A 19,890-nucleotide genomic window follows, 5' to 3' on the forward strand; every position below is an offset into this window, starting at 1 on the left:
ATGTAAACTACGTACAACCTTTTGGATTCATCAAGACAGAATAGATATAGAGTATTTTCTCTAAATTTGTCAAATGCAAATAGACTAGACATTGTTGATGTGCTTATTGCCTATATATATTGTATATAGTTATAATACTTATTGCATATGTTTTTTCATATATTAGTTATAGGTGTCTTTTTTGTTTTAGATAAAAAGGAGAAATAGAGTGGTATATTATTTGTGTTTTAATAAATAAAGCTTGCTTGAAGATCAGAGTGCAAAATAGCCACACTAGTCAGCCAAACAGGTCAGGGAATGGTGGCACACACCTTTAATCCAAGCAGCTACACTAATTACCCATAGAGGCTGGATGGCAGTGGTGCATGCTTTTAATCTTAGAACTAGAGAGGATTATAAAACAAGAGGAAACAGGTCTCACACTCAGTCTCAATCTGAGAACTCATGGAGGCAGGATCACCCATTTTAGTCTGAGGCAGAGATAGGAGCCAGTGACTGGCTGCTTTGCCTTTCTGATCTTCAGCTTGAACCCTAATATCTGTCTCTGAGTTTTTATTAGAATAGGTGTGGTGTTGTTGGAGGAAGTGCGTCACTATGGAGGCAAGTTTTGGGGTCTCATATATGCTCAAGCCATGCCCAGTGAGACAGTTCCCTTCCTGTTGTCTTTGGATCAAGATGGAAGGACTCTCAGCTCCAGCACCATGTCTGCCTGCATGCTGCCTTGCTTCCTTCCATGACAATAATGAACTAAATCTCTGAGCTGTAAGCGAGCCACCCCTATTAAATGCTTTCCTCTATAAGAGTTACCATGGTCATGGTGTCTCTTCACAGCAATAGAAACCCTAACTAAAAAACTGGGATATCTGAGACATTTAGGGAAGCAACAAGAACAACTAATTGGAGAGTTGAATATTTCAAATCTTGTCTGCTCAGATTCTAAGCAAAGAAGATGTTTTAGAGTTTATTGCTTTTTTTTCCTGGCAGATGGCTTTTTGAAACCTACCTCACAGAATTAAGTCTCTGATAACACGAACAGGCCCCTGTTTGTCAATGATGTCCTGCCCTTTCTAGATGTCAGCATGTGTAAACATAAAGCTCACACTGACTCCAGTTACACCTTGAGCAAGATCTAGGGAACAGGGAGAATGGTCTGCCCAGACCTAGGGTGAAAGGAGTCTTCATGGGCTAGATCCTGTACCCCAGAGTTGCCTGCTGCTCCATATGGACGGGTCCCTGTGCTCCTCTGCACCTGAGGCTGCACAGCACCCCAAGGATGAGAGTGCATCCTGCCTGGGCTCCGGTGCCCACAGAGCACCATCCCACACACATCTCACTGCTCTCTTCTCGGAAACACTGGCTCTGCACTTAGCAGCTTTGTGGGTGTGCTGGACAATACTTGTGGCTAAGAAAAAGCTGTGTGGTGTGGGTTTGAATGAAAGCATCCCCATAGCCGCATAGACTCCGGTGTTTGACTAATTAGTCCCCAGTAGGTGGTGCTGTTTGGGAGATTTAGGAGGTGTGACTTTGTGGGATTGAGTACATCACTAGGGGTGGACTTTGATGGTCCACACACCATTCCCAGTTCGGTCTGTCTGCTTTGTGCTTGTCATTCAGGATATGAGCACTCTGCTCCAGCACCAGCAATCCTCATGTCTCTACCCAACATCTTAGACTCTTTAACTGTAAGGCCAAAGAAACTTCAATAAGTTGTTTTGTTCATGTGTCTCATCACAGAAGTGTAACTAATTCATGTGCTTAAACAACGGCATGCTTGTCTTCTTCTCCTTGGGACAAAGAACATTGTGTCTCCTTGATAACATGTCCTTCCTCCCCTTATCTTAAAGATTACTAGAGATAAGTGTGAACATCACAGTCAGCATTCCCTACCACAGCTGGTTCAAGATACACCATGCCACAAATTATCGGGCTGCTATGCCACACTCCTAAATATAACATGACTTATCAGCAGACAGAAGTGGTGTATAAACAACATGAGCAAATCTTCCCACAGTGAAATTGTGGAGCTCTGTGAAACCCACCCAACACTGGACAACATGCAGCCAGCTTTGTATCCTGTTCCAGTTGAAAACGGCCTGAGCCACATCCAGCTATGGCAGAAAAGTTTCTCCCAGAGAGTTGGGAGGCTATATATTTATTGTTAAAATTTTGGTTTAGTTAGAGATATACCACATATTATCATCTAGCCATTTAAGGAATCAAAGGTGCTTCCTCCAGACTATTACCCAAGCTTTCCTCTTTCTAGACTATGTATATTGGATTAGCCATGTTCCTTTTTTCAGTAAGGCATTCTCATCTTGATTCCTCTGTGACAGGCTGATGACTGCATCTCTGCCTTTTTTCGTCCAGATTTCTCTTAGTCTGGTTTCCCTACCCATTCTTCCTGCAAGGCTACTTACCAATCAGTGTTTTATTAAACCAATATAAGTGACAAATCTTCACAGTGTGCAAGAGCATTATCTCATACCATGATTTGTTAAATATTTTCTCATTTTTATGTGTGTGTGCATGTGTTCATGTGTGGGAGCACACAAATATGTGGGTGTGTGCACCTGCCAAGACTGACATTGATTTCAGAAATCATCGTTCCCTGCTGTTTAATTGTATTCCTTGAGGCGGGGGTCTTTCAGTCACACTCAGAGCTCCTGTTGTGGCTAGTCTCACTGCGCTTTGAAGATGCGCTCTCTCTGTCTCTGCTTTCCCAGACTGGTGTTGCATGCTTGTACCATTCCCAGCTGGCATGTGCTTGGGTCCTGGGAATCTGAACTCTGGTCCTCATACTTTCATGGCCAGCACTTAGCTGTTGAGCCACCTCCCTAACCCTGGCTAGTTATATTTTATGTATATCTATCTGAAAGTGTAAGAAACAAAATTTGCTCCTCAGTCTTTAAAAGGACAGGACCCCTTTTGGCCCACAGTCTAGAGTTCACCAATATTTGACTTACAGAAATCTACTGAAATATTGGAGTGGGGATTTTGCAATATATCCGTGAGATGCTTGCTAAGTATTCCTTCAATCATGACACCTAAGGATTTAATTAAACCTTAACTCGACTGTTAGGAAATTAATTTCACACAGAGCTAATTTTAATTTTTGTTAGTAATTTGTTACACTTATATATGGAGAAAGGTACCAAGTACTATCTGCTTTAAGTATAGATTTCAAAGCATTTTTGTTTGTTTAAGTTTTATTGTTTTACTTTATATTTTTATATCCCAATCACAGTTTCCCTTCTCTCCTTTCCTCCCTTTCCCTTCCCCCACCTTCTTTCTGCCCCACCCCATCCACTGCTCTCTTTCTATTCTGAAGAGGGAAGTCTTCCCATGGATATCACCACAACATGGCATATCTAGTTTCAGTAAAACATAGCTCCTCCCCTTGTATTAAGGCTGGACAAAGTAACCCAGTATGGGGAATAGGGTCCAAAAAGCTTGCAAAACCAGAGGCAGTCCCTGCTCCCACTGTTAGGAGTCACACATAAAACCAAGCTACACAGTTGTAACATATGTGCAGACTGATAGGTCAGTCCCATGCAGGCTCCCTGGTTGTTGGTTCAGTCTCTGTGAGCCCCTAGAGGTCCAGGTTAGTTGATTCTGTGGGTTTTCCTGCCCCCACTGACTTCTACAATCCTTCCTTCTCCTCTTCTGCAGGATTCCCTGAGCTCTGCCTAATGTTTGGCTCTGGGTGTCTGTTTCCGTAAGTTGCTGGATGAAATCTCTCTGGTGACAATTGGGCTAGGCACCAATCTATGAGTATGACAGAATATGCTAGGCATCATTACATTGGCTATTTTTATTTTGCTTGCCAGGCAGAGTCAGGGGTAGGTTCACTCCTGAGGCATGGATCTCAGGCCCAACAAGTTGGTCTCCCCCACAACCTCTGTGCCACCCTTGTCTCAGCACATCCCACACGCAGGACAGACTGTAGGTAGAAAGTTATGTGGCTGGGTTGGTGTCCGGATCCCTCCTTTGAGTCTTGCCAAGTCACAGGAGATGGTCAGTTCAGACTATGTATCTCCTATTGCTAGCAGTCTTAGCTAGAGTTATCCATGAAAATCTATTCTATTTCCCCTTCCCAGGTAGATCCAGGAATCCCCCCTAAAGCCCTCATTGTTAGCTAGCCTTTCTAGGCCTGTGGATTGCATCATGGTTATCTTTTACTTTATAGCTAAAATCTGTTTATAAGTGAGTCCATACCATGTTTGTCTTTCTGGGTCTGGGTTAGCACGGTCAGGATGATTTTTTTCTAGTTCCAGCCATTTGCCTGAAAATTTCATGATGTCATTGTTTTTAACAGCTGAGTAGTCCTCCATTGTGTAAATGCACCACACTTTCTTTAACCATTCTTCTGTTGAGGGGCATCTAGGTCATTTCAAGGTTCTGGCTTTTACAAATAATGCTGCTATGAACATAGTTGAGCAGGTGTCCTTTGCTGTGATTAAGCATCTTTGGTTATATGCCCAAGAGTAGTATCGCTGGGTCTTCAGGTACATTGATTCCCAATTTGTTGAGAAACCGCCATATTGATTCCCAAAGTGGTTGTACAAGTTTGCACTCCCTCCAGCAATGGAGGAGTGTTCTCCTTGCTCTGCCTCCTTTCCAGAATGAGCTGTCACTTGTGCTTTTGATCTCAGCCATTCTGACAGGTGATAAGGTAGAATTTCAGAGTCGTTTTGATTTGTATTTCCCTGATGGCTAAGGATGTTAATATTTAAGTGTTTCTCAGTCATTTGAGATTCTTCTGCTGAGAATTCTGTCTAGATCTGTACTTCATTTCTTAATTGGATTATTTGTGATTTTGATGTCTAGTTTCTTGAGTTCTTTATATATTTTGGAAATCACCCCTCTATCAGATGTAGGGGTGGGTGAAGATATTAGGCTGCCATTTTGTCCTATTGATGGTGTCCTTTGCCTTAAAGAAGCTTTCGGTCTCAGGATGCCCCATTTCTTAATTGTTGATCTCAGTGTCTGTGCTACTTGTGCCCTGTTCAGGAAGTTGTTTCCTGTGACCATGTGCTCAGCGTTATCCCCCTCTTTCTCTGCTATCAGGTTCAGTGTATCTGCATTTGTGTTGAGGTCTTTGATCTGCTCAGACTTGAGTTTTGTGCAGGGTGATAAATATGGATCTATATGCATTCTTCTATATGCTGGCATCCAGATAAACCAGCACCATTTGTTGAATGGTGCTTTCTTGTTTACCACTGTATAATTCCGGCTTCTGTTTTTGGAGACAGGGCCTCACTATGCAGTTCAGGCTGATCTTGGATTCATGCCAGCTTTCTTGCCTCCAGAGTGCTAATCAAAGTCTCCCTCACCACACTTGGTTCTTCCAAAGCTTCTGGATTTACACCTTACATGCAGCATGTCGTCCAGGCCCTCGTGTGTGTTGATGTCTGAGTCACCAGAAAATGGCCCAGGAGCGTAGGCAAGATGTTTGCTGAAAATGTCCTGAGTATTGTAGATTAGCAATAAGATTCAATTATATTTTGATGAATTTTCTCTTGGTTTATAATTTTTCTTTAAATTTCTGTTGATCAAATGGTTTGTGAATCACAGTGACCACTGAGCAGAGACTGGTGGTCAGGAAGAAATTTGTCCTCGCATGGGCACACAGTGTTAGCGAGTTCAGTTTGGTGGGTGACACCAGGGACCTGCATGCTCAGCAGTGTGCCTGTAGCCTTGGTCTCTCTCCTAAGAAGCTGAACACCCACTTCCTATGCATGTGGAAAGCAATTCTTTTCAGTGAGGTAAAACAAAATTCAGCAAATGCAAGAGTGGGCTTGCATAGGCCCCATCTCTGGGGTCTACAAGTCGTGCTTCTCCACAGGCCCCACCCAGCACTTCACAGTAAGATTCTGCAGGCTCACAAAAGTGCCTTCTGGGACTTTAAAAGATGCCAATGTGTTTTATTTCCTTTATTTGAAATCCCCGTGTGTTCCAGTGATTGCTAATGACAATAAAGATGCATTTATTTGTTGCTGCGTGATGGAGCAGAGTTGGCTGGTGAGCATTGCCTCCATTGGTCTAAAAATGGACTCTTTAAAAACTCCCTAAATAAATTCCCTGAGTGTTCCAAAAGCAGGGAATAGTGCCAAGGGGCAAGAGCCCAAATACTGCCAAGAACTGAAATAGATGGGGCTGCCAACAATGTATTAAGCACAAATAACAAAGAAATATGGTGTGTCTGGGTCTGGCCTGCCAGTTTTAAGTCTGTTCCCCAATTTCTGTCAAACTCTAATGTCAGGGAAGGAGAAAAAGCCACAGAGTGGCCTGAAAGCTTCACCGAGCAGCACACATTTCGGGAGACAAAGTGAAGGTTAAGTAGGCTTTGACAGAAAAATAGTGGAGGGGAAGAATTCCAGTTTAAAAAAAGGAAAGGCAGAGCGAGCGGAACGAGCATTATTGGGGAGCTCCGGGAGCAGCCTCCAGAGGCAGATTCATGATTGTTCGCACTTCCACACTGCTCAGCAGCGGCAGGTCGTATCCACTTTCGAAGCTAGAGAGGGTGGTGTTCAAAGAAACTGGTTTCTGAACACGGAACTGGTGTATCCAGGAAGGTGGCTAGCTGAGCAGATGGGAGGTGGTCTTGTGATGGGGGAGCTGACCAATCCCTTCCTCTGAGGGGCGTGACCCCTCCGGGGCCCCAAATACCTTTAAAAGATCCGTGTGCTTTTGTTTGCCCTCTTTTATTTTTCTGTGCTCCTCGCTGGAACCTTGGCTTTTGTAAGTCCCTTTTTCTTTTCTTTATTAAAGCTGAATATTAATATATTAAAGCTAGTCTGGTTAATTATAATTGCCGATCGACCACGCCCATTCAGTCTTGGCCTCTACCAGCTGTTGCCTCACATTCTAGGAGCCCATCCCTGGGCCGTCTAGACCCTTGGCGTGTGCTCACAGTGCGCCAGTTCACATTTTCCTCAGCTTTCTGGTGTAGCCTCTGATTTCCCGAAGCAGCACGCACACGGGAGGATAGAGATAGCCTTCCTATTCTGAAAAGCGGCTAGAAGACAGGGAGAAAACAGTCTTAAACAGCGGTCTAATGACTTAATACTATGACCTGTGGTTTTCTCTTTCTCCCTTGAGTACTGACCATAGTGCTAAAAGCTTCCATGCAGATGGACAGAAATGGGACCAGTGTGGCCCAGTTGCCGTGGGGTTCTGGGTACAGAGCAGGTGCATGGCACGATAATATTCCTAGTGCTTAGGTCTCTGTTTCGGAGTCCAGATTCTATCCAGTATTTCACCATTTCATCAAGGCTGGTGCAAAAGTCCACACAGTGAGAAACATTCCTCAAATCTTAGGCTGAAGTGAGTTAAACTCAACATCCTTCATTTTTGTGTATGATTGATACCTTCTTTGGATTACTTTTAGATTCAAAGTTCTTCAAAGAATGTTTTACACCCTGTTTCCCATGTCTTCCTGCCTTTGTTCCCTTTCCTGTTGCTATGATGAAATAAATACCCTGTCCAAGGCAACATACGGGAAGAGTGGGTTGTCCTGGCTCCCAAGCCGACCGTGGTAGAGCGGTCCTGTGTCGGGCGCTGGGGGCGCAGCTGTTCAAGTCACATCTGCAGTCAGGAAGCAGAGACAGATGAACGTGTGTTGCCTCTCAGCTCAGCTCTCCACGCCAGCATCCTAGCCGAATGGCAGGGTTTTCCACACTTTGCAGGTCTCTCACCGAAATGAGCACAATCAAGGTCATTCCTTTAATGGTGATGTGATCAAGATACTTTGTATCAGTGTGGAATTGTCCAAGAGCAAATAAAAGATGTTCTGAACACAAAGTACAAAGCAAAAATCACCCCCTGCACCGCTACCAGAGGCCCTAGATAACTTAGATGATTGTAGAGTCTATTAAATTGAAAATGAACACTAGCTGTCCCGCTGCCCTCCCCAGGTTCTTAGATACTGTACCAGAACACAATAAGCAGGAGGGACACGGGGATTCATTAGGAACATTTGAAGTAAGATTACAAGGTTGAAAACAGAAGAGGACTTTGTGGAAATTAGGTGACCTATCAGGGGCACAGGTTAAGAACAACTGTATTTTCCTAACCGTCGGGTCTGCTCCTCCTCAGTCTCCCGTGTCTGGGACCCTGGATGCTGATCCCCCAGAGCCCTGACTTCTCAAGCATAGGACCTCATATATCTCTAGCTCTGTGCCTGAGAGTCCCTACACTCCACAGACCCCAGCGGGAAACTGCTCTCTTTATTGTTCTGATGGTAAATATTGTCAGCTAGATTGTCTCCTGAAACACCTCAGAGGCAGCCTTGGGCAGGTCTGTGAGTGCATTCCCAGGAGGGGATTACTGAGGGGAGAAGTCTCTTACCCAGAGGAAGCAGCACCAGCCAGTGGAGGCCCAGATGCATAGAAGCCAAGGGAAAGCAGGGATCTGCCTGCCTTTGCTTCTTGCTTGTGAGTGTGGCTATTCCATTCTCATTGCTGCTGCTTTGGCCGTCATCCTCCATTGTCTTTAGAACCCGGATTCTCAGTCCTACCAACAGGTGTCCAGCAAGCTTGAGAATCAGGACTGGCTATGCTGAGGCATTAGGGCCAATGGACTGAGAAGCCACCAGCATGAAGATGACTGTGGCTGGACCCCCAGGCAGAATCATGGATGCTGAACCCTCCCACATTATCTGTTCCTTCTGTGAGTTCTGTCCCTCTAGAGAACAGTTGACCTCACTGCACCCCGGGGACTGGTTTCTCTGTGCACTTCCAAGTCCTGTCAGTTACATACTGACTAGGTGAGTGACCTTTTCATTTAACCCTCTGCATCCTCTCATTTTTCCTCATTAACTCTCAGATAGCTCTCCACTGTGACATTAATGCTGCTTTTTATAACTACCAAGCTATATCCAGCCTACGATAATGCTATACTTTGATTTTTAACATTTCAACAGCTTCCTGCACGTATGTTCTGGCCAAGCGCATCTCCACCCTTTCCTCTCCCTCTTCTTACCCACACCAGCCCTGCCCATCTACTTCCATCAAATCTCTGTCTCACTTTCATGTCTTGTTTGTTTGATTTGTTTTTGCTTTGTGAACTGCTGCTCTTAATTAGGGCCACACTTCAGAATGTAACACACCAGTGGCCACAACGATGAGGACAATCAGTGACTTCCCTCCTGAATTGCCCTTAGCTCCTTTTGGTGTGGTAGGGCCTTAGGAGCCCCTCCTCCACCCATGACTGAATGTTCAGAGGCTGAGTCTTATGCTAGACCTAGGCGTGAAAGACCCATCTGCTTTTGCTTTACAAGTGCCATGGCAATGGCATGCCCAAAGCATTGTTTCATGGTTCTTGTCTCTATTGTCCAGTGCTTACATTTTTTTCATGCTTCTTCCCTCATGACTTTTCCTTAATATGGAAGGGTTAAGGCTGAGCATTTAAGGCTGCGTATCCCACAGTTGTTTGTTCCTAGAACTTTGACCAACTAGTCATCTTGGCATTGACTGTCATTCTCAGCAAAGGGAAGCTTTTCTGATCGAGGCGGACGGTCATGCTAACCTACTGGGAGGAAGTATTTGGGAGGCAGTGTGGCCACTTACAAAACAACGCTAGCAGGTTCAGTTCTAGTTTTGACCTCCCCATCTATGGATCTTTGATCAGGTCTACAATAATGAGCAACAAGTTCCCCCTAGGGCGTAAGATTCTGATGCAATCAGGAAATGGGATTTTACCCCATGATATCCGTGCCACAATGGTACCAGTAAATATTTCTTGCCTGGAAGCTACTTTTGTAGAATTCAAGACTCATATGTGTGAAAGGCCAGATAGGAAGTCGCTCTCCTATGCAGCAACTTCCAGTACTGTGATGTCTCCCAGCAGAATATCTTCTGGTTCAGCTCCAGCGCTGCAGACTTAGCATTAGGGCCTTATCCTCCAATTCTCATTGGCCACCAAGGCAATTCCACAGCCTGTAAGATTTGGGGTCTCTGAGGCCTTCCCGGCTGACAATTCTTAGGGAAGTATCACACACTCATAAGGAAGACTTTGATTTATAACCCATGACTTCTAAGGTCGTTGGGTATCTGTTCAAGACACAATTCTATGATCATGGAATCCAGTCATGTTCAGACTCAGGAATCCTCCATCTGACTCTGTGTCCCCGTCAGTCATTTCCTATTGGAACTTCTTCAGTTCAAGAGCCAGCAAGCTTGCACCTCCTCAGGCCTCCTGCCCTAGAATCACCTCATAACAAAAGCAGGGACTGATGGGTGTGTACTTTGGCTTTTCTGTGCTTCAGACCAGCACAGCCAGGCTCACCCTCAGCTAGGGAGTTCTTCATCTCCTTTGTCAGTCACCCTCCTGTTTCAGCGTCTTCCAAACCCATGGCCTCTCAGTGTCTTCTCTTGGGCTGGTCTGGGGTCAGGACCTCTGCTGTGTTTCTCAGGCTTACTTTTCATGGACTCTCGTTTGCTACTGTGAAGCAGCTCATTTATGTCTTCTTAAATTGGGTTTTACAGTTCCGTCCTCTCTTCTTCTCCTCTGCCCATTCCCTGTTCTTCCCTCCTCCATGCAGGAGAGTCACCTGCCCCTCTCCTCCTCTTCACATCTGTTCCCTGCTGATGCCGTGGCCCTGGGATTGGTAACCAAGCAGGGTGTAACAGATGGGGGGACTGTATCCCGCACTGGGCAGGAATGCAAACTGTCACCAAATAGACACTTGCAAACTCATTTCTGTGTCAACTCTGTACATAACAGTGATTTATCTATTTGTTTTGTTGCTGAGGGCATGGCGGGGATGACAGGCGTGACATGATCGAGGGGACATGTCTAAGCATTTCTTACATTTTAAACTACTATGTCCTAGTTATATTAGAAAAAATGGTAGGAGATACATAACGCTGTAATGGGATCCGGTATTAAATATAGACACAAAACACTACAACGGTGCTAATTAGACAGCATGGTAGCTGTGATAGGCATAAGGAAAATATACAGCACGAGAGTTTTCTTAATTCTTTAAATTAAGATATGTTAGGAACGTTTAGATAAGTGACCTCGAAAACAGGCAAGAGAGACCCAAATGGTATACTTTGTTTCCTCTGAAATGCATAAAAATGGTTTCAGAGTATCATTTACTTGAGACTATCAGTCAAATCTAGGAGAGAGTGTTGATGGGCTTCATGGACATATTGTTTGCAACTTAGTTACTGAAATTTGAGAGATATTTACTGCAAAAGAAACAGACAATCTAAAGACACAGGACATTCTCATCCATAACAATCTGTCTTCTGGAAATGGTGAAATGATGAATAGCATGACTGGGAGAGATGCTGTCATCATTATGGGCGTGGCAGCATGGGGATTAGGTGACACATCAGATAGACCAAGCCCAGGAGGGATCCTTCCGAAGTTCTCTCGGGAAAACACAAATGGCAAAAGGGATGAGGGCCACATGGAGACACAGGATCTGTGCAGAGATGGTCACAGAGACTGTGTGGATGATCCTGACATTAGTTTAGAAGCTGGGACTCTACAGACATTGCAAAAGAGCGAGGAGACAGGAGAACACGCTCATGGCGCACATGCTTGCAAACTTTTGCAAGCTCTCTTCTGTGACTTTTTTTTTTTTTTTTTTGAAAGTATACACGCATGTGGACCCATAATTATAGATGTGCAAAAGACTCCTTCCCCTACCTTCACAGAGTTTCACAATAATTCCGCCTAGTTCATTGCAAGTTTGAATTTTGCTCTGTCCTGTATGTTCATGACTTGGGAAGAAAAAGATTTTTTTTTTAAAATGAAACAGCTTTTGGCCAGGCTTGATCTGTTCCCCTGCATAGTAGAGTGGCCAGTGACAGGCTTCCTGTTGTAAGATCCCAGCTGCCCAGGGCTGGCTTGGGGAGCAATGTTAAGTTGTCCCGCTGTTCAGGTCCCTGTGGGCTGAAATGTTGCATTGTAAATTCTGATGGAGCAAACTGACATGGCAGTAATTTTCTGGTATGTGGTTTCCAGGGTTACTGTGATCTTCCAAATAAGGAATTCAAAACAGTCATGTTTTCCTGGGTGAAGCTGAAAACAGTCTATTAAAAAGCATGTGCTGATGGAGGAGGCAGAGGCCGCGGTGCTGGGGGCTGAGCTGTGCGGGCCCAAGTGGGGCCCAGGACCCCTGTGCCGTTCCTGTAGTCATGGGCTGACTGGGACGGAGGTGACTCCATAATCCAGTGTGGATGACTGGAAGCCTAGTCCCCTCATCAACTCCTTTGGGGCTAGGAAGAAACCGAGCTGGTATCTTACCTGGAAATACAAACTGACAAACCAGCCTGCCCTGCAGAGATTCTGTCAGACAGGGGCTGTGCTTTTCCTGCTGGTGACTGTCATTGTGCACATCAAGTTGATCCTAGACACTTGGAGAGCGATCAGTAAAGCCAATGAAGACCCGGAACCAGAGCAAGACTATAATGAGGTCCTAGGACACTTGGAGTTCCCTCGGCGCCGAAACAACAGTCCCCGACGTGCCCTGGATGTGGAAGTGTGCTCACGTACAAGCAGAGTCAGTGTGGCAGTGGACGGCACCACGGTGCTAGAGGATGAGGCCCGAGAGCAGGGCCGAGGCATCCATGTCATTGTCCTCAGCCAGGCCATGGGTCATGTGATGGCAAAGCGTGTATTTGACACATATTCTCCTCATGAGAATGAGGCCACAGTACTGTTCCTCAATATGTGGCACCTGGCTGTGTGTTGGTCTGCAGTGTTAAGCATGAGGCTCCTTCCACCTCACAGATACAGCGATGGCTTCGCTGTGGAGCCTGGGAAGCCAGGCAGGCCCTGCCCTTGGCTGGAGGGACACTTGGGCCTTCGTGGGACGAAAAGGAGGTCCTGTACTTGGCGAGAAACACCCTGAAGTCTCCTGCCCTCTCCTCTTGGGGTGACCCGGTCCTGCCAAAGTCTGATGTGCCCCTGAGCTTGGCTGAAGAAGCCAAATGTCACTGGTTGGACACAGAACTGAACCGCCCCAGCAGGCGCTTCTTGCCGCAAAGTTTGAGGGCTATGGGAGTGTGTGCAGCTGCAAGGACCCAGCCCTGACCACTCCCAGACTTATGGTCCTCAGTGTGCCTGTGACTGTCATTGCAGGGAACCAATTACCCATACAGAATGCTCTCAGCCTGAGGGGTGTCTCCGCAGATGATAGCGGTTTTTATTGATGGCTCCCCACAGTAGATGTGGATGTGGTGGCACTGTTTGGTCTGAGGGCAGCCAGCACACTCCTGTTAGCATCAGGAATGCTCATGTGTCTCAGCACTATAAGGCCAGCCGCACTGCCACTTCCAGCCTGTTTCCAGAGGCTAAGTTTGCCATGGTTCCGAAAGAGGATCTGGACATCGCTGTGGGTTTCTTCAGTGTCCTGAGCCAGTCCATCCACCTGCTGGAGGAAGGTGACAGCCTGTACTGCATCTCTGCTTGGAATGACCAGGGGGTGTGAACACGCGGCAGAGGATCCAGCACTGATGTGCCTGGATTGGGATGGGTGCTTCGGAAATCTATACAAGGAGGAGCTTGAGCCTAAGTGGCCCACTCCAGAAAAGCTGTGGGCCAGGGACATGTGGATGCCAATGCCAGAACAGCGCCGGGGCCGAGAGTACATCATCCCAGATATTTCCTGATCCTATCACTTTGGCATCATGGGCTTCATCATGAACGACTACTTCCACGAGGCCTACTTCAAGAAGCACAAGGTCAACAAGGAAGCTTTTGAAGTGGAAATTCACAGGCTGCTCAGTGAAGCCGAGGTTTTGGACCACAGCAAGGACCCTTGTGAAGACTCTTTCCTGGCAGACACAGAGGGCCGGCCGTGCCTATGTGGCCTTATTCTGAATGGAGAAAGATGAAGACTTTGTTTTGTTTTGTTTTCTCCTTGGAAATCTGGACAAAGAGAAGGCTGAGAGGAGGCCTGAGGGTCTCTGAGTGAGTCTGTCAGCACATGGTCCCAACTGGGCCTGTCATCAGTTGGGCACAGCAGTTTCCTCACTATGAGCCAGTCCCACCCTCAGGGCAGTGTCCTGGTCCAAAGACGAATAAAGGCCCCAGGTTGGGCCTATTCCCAAAGCCTTCAGGATGGTCAATAAATAGGTTAGATTCTGAGCCAGACCTGGGAGGATGGGGTGGAAAAGGGCAGGATCAGCTGCCCATGGATCCCAAAGAGGTCCTGAGGCCTGCCCTTCTCCAACAAGGAAGTAATAAATAGACCTTAACCTCAGGAACGGGTGTTGGAGCAGGGGATCCTTCCCCTCAGAGTTAGTAATTAAATCTCATGTTAAAAACAAACTAACCCTAACACCTACCAGCATCTACAAAATTCTACAGGAGAGGGCGACGGGCTAGCCTGCCTGCGGGGTACACAGTACCCAGCCCTGCAGGGTACTGGAGCCCCTGGGGCTCCTTCTTCCCTAGGGGTGACTGATGGTGGCTTCTTCACTGAGTAAGGGGAGACTGGGACCCCCACCATCAAAAGTGGTTCTTCCGAAATAATCTTCATAGGTCCTGAGGGTTGCCACGAAAATCGAGGTCCCAAATATGGAGGCACTTGGTAAGCTGAGTCCAGGTGGTGAAGTCTTCTGTGACTTTTATCACTTGGAAAATTAAAAAAGCTCATTAAGTATCCTCTGACCTTACAACTCGGTCAAAATCTTGCTTATGCTCAGCATGGCACTTCTCAGTGGATTAGGAACTACATGAAGAGTGCTCGCCTGACATAATGTAGGGACAGAGGGCAGTTGGAAAGAATCTTCTAGTGATATCTGAAAAATCCTTGGTCAGAATTTGTTCTTACAAAAGTAGTTTATATTGTGCAAATGTTTTGGGGAATGATGAGGTCATCTTCAAAGAGGGGCATCATGGACAATATGTTGGATATTTTGCTCAAGATAAAAATGTGATTTTTTCTACCCAGAATACCACAAACTTCTTTCCATGTATGTAAAATACCACAGACTTCTCATTATGTGATATACTACAGACTTGCCATGAATGTAAAATATCACAGACTTCACATGGATGTAAAATACCACAAAATCTTTCCATGCATTAAAATACCATAGACTTCTCATGTATGTAAACACCACAGACTTCCCATGTATGTAAAAAACCACAGACTTCCCATGTATGTAATTACCACAGATTTTCCATGTGTGTGATATACCACAGACTTCCCATGTATGTAAATACCACAGACTTCCCATGTATGTAAATACCATATACTTCCCATGTATGTGAAATACCACATACTTCCCATGTGTATGATATACCACAAACTTCCTATGTATGTAAATAACCACAGATTTCCCATGTGTGTGAATCCATCTGGCCAGCACTGTCAGGTGCCTCTCATCTCACTGAAAAACCCCAAATATCATTCGGTTTATATACATGACCCCTTTTAAGAGTTTAATTTTTATTGTTGCTTGTTTATTAAAAGGCAGAGTCTTGCTATGTAGCTCAAGCTCTCTTTAAAGTTGGCTTTCTTCTCTAAGCACTGGGGACAGAGGAGTGAGCTGGCCATCCAGTTCCATTTTGACTTGAGTTTGTCACTATCTGAAGCTTCCTAGAATCATTAAGGGAGGATAAAGTCTTTAACTTACATGTTCTGTGCATTGACTATTTATGGAATAAGTGGATATAGTAATTCAGGTCAAATTATGGATATAATGATTTGTTTTAGTCTATCTATCTATCTATCTATCTATCTATCTATCTATCTATCTATCTATCTCATTCTCTGCCCATATATGTGCTGGAAAATATTTGAAAGAATAATCTTTGAAGTACGATACACCAAAATAGACAATTTGGGATGAAGCAGTAGAAGTAAAATCATCTAAATTTAATATAACAAATAAATACAAATATAATCATATTAAATGAGGAGTGTTAATATGTTTGTCATAGTCTTGTCATATATGTACATGCAGTAGAAACATAAAGCACCAGTTCTGTTAAATTATTCTCAGTTTAGATATTAGGTAAGTAGATAACACCTCCAATCAGTTCATGCTGGATGATGGCCTGCTCCCCCTGGACCTGGATCTGGACCTTGAGTAGTTGCTAACAGATGAAGAATCAAGAAGACATCTAGAAAATTACTAGGTTTTAAATTTTATTTTATTTTTAATTGTTTTTGTAGGTGTGTGTGCATATGCACACAAGCATGCATGTGTATGTGCATATACTTTTGGTGGCTAGAAGAAGACACTTGATTCCTGGGAAGTGGACTGGAGTTATAGGCATTGATGAGCCACTCAGTGTAAATGCTGGCAACTCTGGCCCTCTGCATGAGCAGTAAATGCTCTTAATCTCTGGGCTTCTCTCCAATCTCCCATTACTCTCTCTCTCTCTCTCTCTCTCTCTCTCTCTCTCTCTCTCTCTCTCTCTCTCTCTCTCTCTCTCTCTCACACACACACACACACACACACACTTTATGAAATCACTTAGGTTTTATTTCTATAAACTGAGGCCTAGATAAATGGATGAAATCTAAAGCACACTCTGTGATTTCAGTATAGAAGTCTTTTAGTGACACATTTTCATGTTGACTTAACATTGTGCGAAAGATACAGAAGATGCTCATATTTTTAGAAAATATTTGAATGTAAATACAGACTCCATTACACCCTTAACTACCTTTACTGAAGGTGAGGGCCAAGGGATGTCTCCCTTCAGGCTATGAGGGCTGTGAGAAACATTAAGTGGGTAGGATTGCATGCTCCCTTGCTACTAGCCATGGGGAACTGAAATACTACACACATGGTTCCGTTTTTATACCTTCTCCCAATCCTGGATACAGAATTAGGGCTCTTCCTTGTGTCTCAGCATTTGAAACAGGAGTACAGCCCTGATTTCCCCTCTGACTCAGAGTTAGCAGGCCTCAGAGAAATAATGCGAAATAGTTAAATAAAATTAATTCTAAAATTGCTTAAGTATTTGCAGTGACTGAATTACATGCCAGCAGTTGATAAAACACTGATTCTTGAACTTTTAGTGTTCAGAAAAATAATTTAACATTAGAAAAATTGTGATAATTGCCTATCAATAATGCTGAAACTACTTTTTGAAAAGGCCACGGCATTTCCTCAAGTCAAAAGAGAGATATTATTATGAACTCTCAATAACATGGCTACCAGAGCAAGACTAGCATAATGACATCAAAAACTGTCATGAACCTGAGCAGGGGAAATTCCACAAGGATATACACTTAGAAGAAACACTGAAGGGGGTTAATGGCCAGTGAGAGAGGAGAATCAGTGTTCTTCTGGGATGACCTCCAATCTAGATTGTCCAATACCGATTGGTCAGCCCTGGACACATGTATAGTCAGGCAATGCTAAATGGACTTAGTAGGTAGTGTGTGTGTGTGTGTGTGTGTGTGTGTGTGTGTGTGTGTGTGTGAGAGAGAGAGAGAGAGAGAGAGAGAGTCTGTAGCAAAAATAAAGATGTAATGAATTTGGGAGGGAGGGGTAGTGTAAAAAGTTGCAAAAATGTATTAATATCCAATGTCTTAGGGGAAAAGTGTGGACTCTAGGAATCCCAGTATTCTGGAATTGGCTGCTCATCCTGACTAATCATCCTGATCAGTAATGCTGAAACACAAAACAGGGGCTAAGTATTGAATAACAGAAAGAAGAGCCAACAAAGAGCACAGATTCCTGCATCTGTCTTCCAGGTGTTAACCTGGGCATTGAGTTCAAATGAAGGAGGGACAGACGCAGAAGAACAGGAGCTCTGTGGAGCTGCGCAAAATGAAAATGGAAGGGTGAGTTGGATACTTGACTCAGCTCTGCTTCTCCAAATTGTTACAAAAGTCATTGTTCAGGGAAAGGCTGGCTCTCAGGAGATAGTCACCCGTGCTTCAGCAGCTGCTCTGGGGGTTTTATGTCAATTTGACACAAGCTAGAGTCATGGGAGAGGAAGGAGCTTGAGTTGAGGAATTGCCTCCATAAGATCAGGCAGTAAGCAAGCCTCCAGGGCATCTTCTTAATTAGTGATTGATGGAGGAGAGCCCAGACAACTGTGGGTGAGGATAGCCCTGCTGGTGCTCCTGGGTTCTATAGGAAAGCATGAGCTAACCATGAGGAGCAAGCCAGTAAGAAGCACCTCTCCACGGCCTCTGCAGCAGCTCCTGCCTCCAGGATCCTGCCCTGCTTGAGTTCCTGCCCTGACTGCTTTTGATGATGAAGTGGTATATGGAACTGTTAGAGAAATAACCCCTTTTCTCTGCAAGTTACTTGGGATTCAAAATTATCTAGGAGACACACCTCTGGGAGGGTTTCTGAAGGCCTTTCCATAAAGGTTTTCACATGGGATGGTTGACTCACCATGAATGCAGGCAGCAGAAGCCAATGGGCTAGAGTCCCAAACTGAGTTAAAAATACGTATATAGCTAGGTGAGTTCCAGCTTCCTTGTCCACTGTGCCGTGAGGTATCCTTGCCACTTAAACTCTTAGCGTAAACTCTACCATGCCGTACACATTGCAGTGGATAAACTCTTCTGACACATTGGTCAGACAAAACTTTCCTCTTATAATTAGCATTTTGATCATATGTTTGCTCATAGCAATGCAAAGAGTAGCTAAGGTGGAAACAGTTACAAAATGAAGGCAAGGCCCCAGGATTTTATCTCTGTTCATTTAAATAGAGGGGTGGACTGCGGAGTCAGGATTTTTTATCAGAAGTTCCTCGGTATCTGTCATAAGATGAAGAGAAAAACCCAGAAATGGCAGCATAAAGATTTATACAACTATCTTCCCTTCCAAATTTGACCCAGTATCAAAGCCTTGGTCATTAACGGTTGGAATGACCTTTGATGCTCTTGCCCTATGCCCATATAGAAAACTGTCTGTGGTGGACGTGGGAGTTGGGTGTTTTGCTCATCCTCATGGAACAGGGAGTATGGTGATTGGCGATGGAATGCACGCAGCATGGTAAGTTGTTCTGTGTGAGAGGCCGGCTCCATTGGTTTTCTTCTCAAAGACGTAGCTTTTCTCTCTTTGCTCCACACAAAATGCTTGAAGCTAAGGCCTTTGGGTTTTCAGATGCTGTGAGGGTCCACGATGGCGCTCTCACAAAGCAGTCATTTACCCTTTACAGAAGGATTAGTGGCGGGGAGGAAAGGTCACTTCTGTGTTCTCAAACATTGGCCCTGTTGTTAGTCAAATGTTGACTTGAGGGCTTGCTAACTTCAAGATCACACACCGTAACTAGATACAGGTGTGACGAGAGCGTCTTTGCTCAGGTGAATCCTTTCTCGTGTCACGTTATGTAAACATAAGGGTTAAAGGAGGAGGTTAGGTTTTACAAAGCTCAACTTTATAGAGAGGACACCTTCAGAGTGGACTCCGGTGACATTTGTTTCAGGTGCTTTCTTTGGTGCTGCTCCTGTCGTTGTGATGACATATAAACAGAAAACCAACCAAACAGCTGCCCCAAAGCCCTGACCATAGGACATGGAAACTCCACACATGGATCTCAGCAGTATACCCTAAAAAGGACCTGCGCAATGATAACACAACTTGACATGCCAACAGGGGCAGGAGAAATCTCACAAGGCCCCAACCCTGGATAAAGAAGTACAGGCAATTAATGTCTGCTGAGCGGGACAAGTGTTGATGGGTTATCTAAGTAGTCAGCACAAAATCATACAAGTACACGTCTTAATAGACGGACTCAGAGTTGTCTCACTTGTGCACATGCACACGCACGCGTGCGCACACACACGTGTGTATATTCTTACAATAATTTAAAAAGCACCCAGCAAAAGTATCCAACTAGATTTGCCTCTCAGATTAAGTTATCAAAATGTCTTAGAGAAATTTATCAAAATTTCTCAAATTTTATTCTTTTGTAGTTGATGAATATGAAACAATATCCAAA

General features: G+C 44.7%; 1 pseudogene; it reads left to right on the forward strand.

Moving 5' to 3' along the window:
• Positions 1 to 11,284: 11,284 nt before the first annotated feature.
• LOC119820702 lies at positions 11,285 to 13,932 on the forward strand (annotated as a pseudogene).
• The last annotated feature ends 5,958 nt before the right edge of the window (positions 13,933 to 19,890 follow it).

The sequence above is a fragment of the Arvicola amphibius genome, chromosome 8 (assembly GCF_903992535.2).
Source record: "Arvicola amphibius chromosome 8, mArvAmp1.2, whole genome shotgun sequence".
In the NCBI taxonomy this organism is placed as follows: Eukaryota; Metazoa; Chordata; class Mammalia; order Rodentia; family Cricetidae; genus Arvicola; species Arvicola amphibius.